Raw genomic sequence first — 8,877 nt, forward strand, 5'->3', positions numbered from 1 at the left:
TTCAAGCTGGATTTAGAAAAGGCAGAGGAAACAGAGGTCAAATTGCCAACATACGTTGGGCCATAGAAAAAGCAAGAGAGTTCCAGAAAAAACATCTACTCTGCTTTATTGACAATGGCAAAGCCTTTGACTGTGTGCATCACAATCAACTGTGGAAAATTCTGAAAGAGATGGGAATACTAGACCACCTGACCTGGTTCTTGAGAAATCTGTATGCAGGTCAGGAAACAACAGTTAGAACTGGACATGGAACCCCTGCTTATTTAACTTATATGCAGAGTACATCATGAGAAACACTGGGCTGGAAGAAGCACAAGCGGAATCAAGATTGCCGGGAGAAATATCAATAACCTCAGATACGTAGATGGCACCACTCTTATGGCAGAAAGTGAAGAAGAACTAAAGAACCTCTTGATATAAGTGAAAGAGGAGAGTCAAAAAGTTGGCTTAAAACTCAAAATTCAGAAAACTGAGATCATGGCATTCAGTCCCATCACTTCATGGCAAATAGATGGGGAAACGATGGAAACAATGAGAGACTTTATTTCCTTGGACTCCAAAATCACTGCATATGGCAATTGCAGCCATGAATTTAAAAGATGTTTGCTCTTTGGAAGAAAAGCTATGACCAACCTGGACAGCATATTAAAAAACAAAGACATTACTTTGCCAACAAAGGTCCATCTAGTCAAGGCGATGGTTTTTCCAGTAGTCATAAATGGATGTGAAAGTTGGACTATAAAGAAAGCTGAGTGTGGAAGAATTGATGCTTTTAAACTGTGGTGTTAGAGAAGACTCTTGAGAGTCCCTTGGGCTGCAAGGAAATCAAACCAGTCAATACTGAAGGAAGTCAGTCTTGAATATTCATTGGAAGGACATGTTGAAGCTGAAACTCCAATACTTTGGCCACCTGATGCAAAGAGCTGACTCATTGGAAAAGACCCTGATGCTGGGAAAGATTGAAGGCGAGAGGAGAAGGGGACAACAGAGGATGAGATGGTTGGATAGCATCACCGACTTGATGAACATTAGTTTGAGCATGCTCTGGGGATTGTTGATTGACAGGGAAGCCTGGTATGCTGAAGTCCATGGGATCACAAAGAGTCGGACACAACTGAGCAACTGAAGTGAACTGAAAACAACCATCTCTCAAAACCAAAACCAGCCGGATTTGTACTGTTTGCCAATTTCCAATTTCCATTTTCTATGATGGCAATTTCAAGCTGCCAATGTGACATACTGGAGGTGGCATTCAGAAGCACTGCACACAAGCATCTCTGGAGAGAAGTTTACAACAGTACCATGGAGGAGTGGAAGCTTGGCCCATGTGTTAGAGAAGGGGTATGATTTGTGGTGATTCTTTAAGAAAGAAGGGATAAAGCATGGAGGCTGGAAAGAGGATTCATTTAGTTATACTCAAGAAGGTAGATAGATTGAGCTAATTGTAGAGGGATCCAGTAGAATGTGTGACTGAGGATTGGCTGCTGGCAGCTCCTTGCTTTAAATCACCATTCTGGGTGGGGGAGGCAGTTTGCTTGAAAAAAGACCAGAGTGTTAACTTCCTACAGGTGCTTGTCTTAAGGACTGCTGAAACTGAAATTATTGGGCCTAGATGAATCAGAGAGATTGGCCAATATAAATTTCTGGCTATTTTTCTACTTTTTCTTTATGTAAGGACAACAGCAGACTGATGACAGTGATAAATTGATGGAAAATGAGCTGTAGCAAATATATGGAAAATAAAGCTGAACAGAGTTACTCAGCTCACCTTCAAAAGAAGTCCTGAGGAAATACCTGCTTGTTTGGCAGACTCGCAGAGGAAGTAAGCATATTTGTGAATACTTGAGAATATTTATTTTGTCACTTTGTTTCACATGCTTCTAAGCCTAGAACAGCACTAATGCTTACTCCTTCCCCACATAAACAGAGTGTGTAGGACATGTATGCTCAGTTGCTCAGTTGTGTCCAACTCTTTGTGACTCCAAGGACTGCAACTTGCCAGGATCCTCTGTCCATAGAATTTTCCAGACAAGAATACTGGAGTGGGTTGCCATTTCCTTCTCCAGGGTATCTTCCCGACTCAGGGATAGAACTGACATCTCCTGTGTCTCCTGCATTGCATTATATTCTTTACCACTGAGGCACCTAGGAAACCATTAGTAAGAATTCGTAAGTAATGCCTGTTTTCTCTTTGTGCCAGTGATCTAGCCCTTAGAAAGGAGCAAGGATAAAGACAAGATTAGGTTTTCCTATGTTACAGAATATTTCTGTTTTTCACCTTCATAATCAAAAGCTCTTGTTGTACACAACCTGAACAGAAAGCATCTTGGTTCTAAGAATCAGTTAAAAAAATAACATAAAGCAAATGCAATGTACATCTACTGGTTTTTTTCGTTTGTTTGTTTGTTTGTTTGTCTGCTCCTTGGGGAATGGCCCCCATCCCTGCAATTCTGAGGTACCGTTAAATGTGATGCCCACCTGCCTTCTGGCTGCAGAGCTGGGCATACAACTCAGGACTGGTCAGTCATGGTCCTGAATCTTCTTATTTACAGTAAATTACTGAAGAGATGGGTAAAACCAATTGTACACTTTTCCATGTGTGCGTGTGTGCTGTCGATTCAGTTGTGTCCAACTCTTTGGGACCCTACTGACTGTAGCCACCAGGCTCCTCTGTCCATAGGATTTCCTAGGCAAGAATACTGAATGAGTTGCCATGCCCTTCTCCAGAGGATCTTCCCAACCCAGGGATTGAACCCTTGTCTCATTATATATCCTGCATTGGCAGGCAGTTTCTTTACTACTAGCATCACCTAGGAAGCCCCACCTATTTCCATGAGTTAGAGGCTATTTCTTCCTTTAGAATTTCAATCCCTATGAATATAAGCTTAAGTTTGAAGGTATATTTTTGGTCAAAGATGGGTTTGAAGGTATTTTTTTGGATGAAGGAAGTTGGGCCACAGCAGAGAAGCTAAGAAAAGAGTCCAAGACAAGCAAAGGGATATAGAGCTGAAATATGGAAAAAAGAACAAAGAGTCTTGACAACTTTGTTCAAATGCTTTGATCCTGATATGCCTAAACATATACATACTTTGGGGATTCCCAGCCATTTAAACCAGTAAGTCACCTCCTCCTCCTCTTCTTCTTCTTTTTTTTTTTTTTTCCTCAGTTATCCTCTTTGGACCGTGTTTTTGTCATTTTTCAGTTGAAACTATACTGACCATTACAAAAACTTTAGTAAAAATTTCCCGACATGATGACAAACTCTTGCTGGCTGACTGGCATTATCAAAACAATGTCTCTGTAGCTCAAATACATAAACAAAAAGCAGAAGGAAAGGGGAAGGGGAAATACCAAGAACTAAATTCCCTTTTTTAGCCTATATTCTAAGATCTTATTTAATTGTGTGTTTTCCTGACCTATGACTCACCTCTCTTTAAATATCTCTTTCTTTCATTGATATCCAAACCATAATACATCTCTTCCTTCTTTCATAAATTGTCATGACTTTAGTATTTGAAGCTGAGCTTTCACAGAACTGGCCAAGACAAGGCACTCAGTTGGGAGAAAAAGACTAGAGAAGGACATGCTGATCATTTTAGAACTGGAAAGACATATCAGTAGTAGGAAAAAAAGGTTTCACATCTTAAATTTCATGGCAGGAATTTGAGCGGATGGTGAAAAATCACCTCAAGATAAAGTAATTTGGGAGTTTTACTTAGACTTTCTGGGAAGATCCCAGAAGTTGAAGACATGAGGAGAGCAGAAGTGAGAATAGAAGATGACTCAGTGGCTGCTGTGGGAGAAAAACCTGAGTGATTAAGGCTATTACCTTCTCAGTAAGGCTAGATGACTATGATTCCCCTTCCAGTCACACTTCTCAAGCTGCTCTTTGATGTCCCTTTGCCTTTAAGTGTTGAATTTAGAGATCATTTAATCTGAAACTCAAGGTTTGTCTCAGTCCTGAGAAAATCTGAGAAATAACCATGGACCTTGCTCTTTTTTGAAATGTCCTTCATGCCTGGAGAACCCCAATGGACAGAGAAGCCTGGTGGGCTATAGTCCATAAGGTTCCAAAGAGTCAGACACTTAGGTGACTTAGCACTCACTGGGAAAAATGATCGAGAGTTACATTTTTGGGCATTATCTCCTACCTTCATATATTAACTGCTCTTGGACATTATGCTTCACTCTATAACTTGGATGTCAGTTTTATAAAAAGGCAAATCATTTTCCTTAAAAGATGTATCAATTAACTAGTTTTAACAGAATTTCAAAACTGGAAGCCATAGCTAAAAATCATTTCATCTATTGATACTTCCCCACCAGCTCACACACACATCACATATTCTGGTGACTTCAATGAAAGCGCATACATGTTTATAAATCTTCTTGTGCACTAGCTTATAGAGCTGTTTTAAAATGTACTGTGTTTTCTCTTAAGCTTTCACCTTGAGGTACAGTTATTAAGTGGATTTCTTGCCCTTACAAAGAAAAGTAAGCACATTAAACACCTCCCTGTAATGTTAAAATGCTGGACATTAAATTAAATTAAATATTTGTCCTATAGCACTGTTAGCTGAATAGGTTATGAATCATCTGTTTGTGGAATACATTGCTCTGAATTATAATTTTGCCAAATGCACCCTGTAAAGAACAAAGTATAAAGAACATTGAGGCTTAAAATCTTGAATACTGAGCCACCTCTGTAGACTTTGCAATATTGATACTGCATCCATAATCATGTCTTAGTGAAATGTTATACAGAACTTTATTCAGAATGTCTGTTCAGAAAAAATTTGGTTAAATACGCTGCATTTAAAATTGACTAATAATACCTAATAGCATCCGAATATTTTTTTATATTGGTTTATTTGACTTAAAAGTTACAGAGGATCTTGTGTATTTACTCTGCCAGAAAGTGGTCCTTTTGCACTTAAGCAAGATGGTATTTACCCATATCTGTGTAAATTTTGATAAAGTCTTCTGATTCCTGGGACCTCAATTACCTCACCTGTCATATGATACAGTTACACTGGCCTGGTGGGTTTCCTAACTATGCTGAAAAGCTTTGAAATATCTAAAGGGGGAAATGAAACTTCAGGCTGTTTTATCAAACTTCAGTAAAAGCAGCCCCACCTGTTTCAGTTTATTAATTACCTTTCACAGTAATTTATTATTCATCAACTATTCATGATTTGATGTACTCATTAGTGAAGTAGTATTGTGTGCCTACTAATGTGTCTGTCTAGTCATATAGCAGCACACATTTCTGCCCTCATTGAGCTTTTAAGCTATCATGGTATATGGTGATAGAGTTGATAGAGAAAAAAATGAAATATGAAAGGAAGATAAGGAGTATTGGGGGTGGGGGTTGAAATTTTAAACAGTTGTTCATGGAAAGCTTCAATGAGACAGTAACATTTGAGCAAATGCCTTGAAAAAGATGATGCAGTAAGCTACACTAATAACTGGGTTAGAGTATCAAGGATTAGAAATAGCGAGTGCAAAGGCCTGATTATGGGAATATGGTAGGTGGTTTGAATGGATCAAATGGGGAAATAGGAAACTGGACTTCAGAGTAAGCCTACATTAGGAAAAAAAAAAGCTTGTATTTAAATAAAGAATGAAAACTCTTCATCTCAATTGCTTGTAAGTCCCTAAGAAACATTAAAATGATAAGATTCATATGTTACATAATCAATGAGACATTATTCAGTGTTATTAATCTTTTTTTGCTAATTAATATCACTCCTAAAAAATAACTCCTTAAGGATAATAAATTTATGCAAGAATTTCTTCTTAATGTTTTTCTGTAAACTCAAGTATCTTAATTATTTTAAGGAAAAATGGTATAGACAACCAAGGCCTAGTTAATATTTAATTAATTCAGTTTTCCAGAGGTCCATTAAATCCATGATGATTTGTTTTAAAAAATCAAAAATACATTATTTTCAATTTCTATAGTCATTATTTGTTCTCTTCTAATTCCTGAATGAAATTATAATAAATCACAGTGGCTAGTACTCTCGCCTGGAGAATCCCATGGATGGAGGAGCCTGGTGGGCTGCAGTCCATGGGGTCGCTAGGAGTAGGACACGACTGAGCAACTTCACTTTTACTTTTCACTTTCATGCATTGGAGAAGGAAATGGCAACCCACTCCAGTGTTCTTGCCTGGAGAATCCCAGGGACGGGGGAGCCTGGTGGGCTGCTATCTCTGGGGTCGCACAGAGTCGGACACGACTGAAGCGATTTAGCAGCAGCAGCAGCAGACATATGCTTCGAGTAGAAAATGGCAATCCATTCCAGTATTCTTGCCTGGAAAATTTCATGGGCAGGACTGGCGGGGTACAGTCCATGGGCCGCAAAGAGTCGGACATGACTGAGGGACTGAGCACAGCAGACATATGACAGAGCAAGTAGAGAAAAGTTTGGAGAATTTTTGGAGATGTAATCACGTTGAAACTTCTGAGGTATCAAAAAATTGAATAATCAAACTCTTAGTCACTTTCTACCTGAAAGAATGGTATATTTCAGTTAAAAGTTGAAAACATATAAAGACCTTGGAAGAGAAACTGATAGGATGAACTCAGACTGTTACAATTTTTGAGTAAATTTTATGCATCTAGTGAAATCACTAATGAGTTATGAGTGTTCAATACACTAAGAGTTTTGGCATCTGTTTTATAGTTACGGTATATATTTCATAGTCAAAGAGCTTACTAGGGTCTTTCTCCATTTCTCATGTAGAAGACAGGAAGGAAATGACTAAGTGGATTTCTGTTTTGACTGAAAAGCTGTTAATTTCTTTTTGTACCCAGACACTGAGTGATCCACAGTCTGAAATAAGAACTTAGTGTTTACCATAGACTTTGAAAGTTTTTGCCCTCCTGAGCTCCAGTGATACAGCTTTATTAGGTAATGTTATTGAAGATGTGAGTTGCAAAATTTTATTCAAGTGATGACTTATATTACTATTAATAAAAATTAAACAATAAAGTTCAAGAGAAAATTTTATAGAAGGACAGATACCCTTCTGTTCCCCAGTCCATCTCTAGAGTCATTTTAGGCATAACTGACTTAAAAACCTTCAGGGTCCAGAAATGAAACAGAGCTTTGTCTTATACCTGTGTAAACCCTGTGCTTCTTTAAAATAATTGTATCTTTCTAGACTTAATATAAATACCACTTAGCATTTCAGGCTAATCTATTTCAATCTCTCTCATCAATGTATTAGGCAAGGCCCTTGCCCATTCCCTGCCTGGTCACTGGAGAACTTTACTAGTGAGGCTTCTGTTCTCAGCATGGCTCTTTCTGTTTTCTTCTCACTGATGACAAATAATTTTTTCCACTCTCTTCTTCCTGTAGATTAAGTTTCTCAGCTTATATTTCAAGGTTTTCACTATGGTGACTAGGACTTGACTCATTCTTTTTGCCTTTCCTAAATCTTAATCTGCCTAGATGTAATATTGTATGTGATACTAAGATATATAATATTTGGTCTTGACTCCTGGCACACAGCTCCTAAAACTCTTGGGATTTCCTAAATAAGGAGAGGGAAAAGGGGATCTTTTGCTATGTTAATGAGGTGACTTTGGAAAGCCCTAGGTCACCTAAGGATGGTTCTTGGTTGCCAGGAGATCTGACTCTGTGATTAAAGTGTGAGACCTTTAGTCCCACCTCTGGACCTCCTGGGTGGGGAGTGGGACTTGAGAGCGAATTCAACCACTAATGGCCAAGAATGTAATCAACGGTGCTTATATAATGAAGCTTCCATAAAAACTTGAAAGGACTGGGTTCCAAGAGCTTCTGGGTTGGTAAACAGGTGGATATTTGGGGAGAGAGGCCTGCTCAGAGAGCAAGGAAGCTCTACTCTCCTTCCCACACAAGTTGCCCTAGGCATTTCTTCTATCTGGTTAAGACTATAACCAGGCTGATACTGTCAGAATTGAGTTGAATTGTAGAACATTTAGCTAGTGTCCAAGAATTCCTTGGTGGTATATAAAATAAAAACCCACACTTTGGAATTGGTACCAGAACATATTAGTCCAATCATTGAAGACACAGTGGAAACACTTTTCATCTCTATTTTTCACTCTTCCTGTTAAGTTTGTTTCAGGGTCTCTGTTCTATAAAGAACTCTTTCTCATTACATATCCTTCATACTTACATACAGAGTACTCTATGTATTTGCAAAGTATTGGCCAGAAATGTGTACTCATTGTTGGGGAGGTAGGGGTGGGGACAATGTGAGTCAGATTTGTTGTATGCTCTTGAATTGCATACATCTTTTGTTAAAAAACTAGGAAGGCACACAAAACCCTGTGACAAAGGTGGTAAGTAACAAGCATCCCCAGCCTCCAAAACTATCTTTGGGAAATTTCATCTCCAGTGGGAAACTGTTTACACTGATCAAAGAAAAAATCACCTCAATTTTTTAAATGCTCACATGCCCCACCTAACTGTATTGTCACATACTGATGGGTTAGTACAGATGGGGCAAAAGTTCCTGACCTGAGCCTCTGGGATCCTGAGAACTGCTCTCAACAGATTCTAAACTGAAAAATTGTTTACTGTGCTGTTACTGCTTTCAGCATACTGTCCTAACTGATGATGAATTCTTTTATACCGGAGATGCAAAATGCTTCTCATGTTTCAGGTAACAAGAAATATGTTTTTCTCTGGCTGAACATTATTCATTCTATTTCCTGCAATAAGAAGTACCCATTATGATGCTCTGATGCATGACTAAACTGGTAAATATCATTGGAATACTGTTTTCTAGGTTGTAACAAAAGCAGTTGTAATCCAGATGCACCAGAAAAGGTCTTCCTGTTAAGAACTAGGTAAAGTGGTTCCAACTCTCCATTCTTTAGAT

The sequence above is a fragment of the Budorcas taxicolor genome, chromosome 1 (genome assembly GCF_023091745.1).
Source record: "Budorcas taxicolor isolate Tak-1 chromosome 1, Takin1.1, whole genome shotgun sequence".
NCBI lineage: Eukaryota > Metazoa > Chordata > Mammalia > Artiodactyla > Bovidae > Budorcas > Budorcas taxicolor.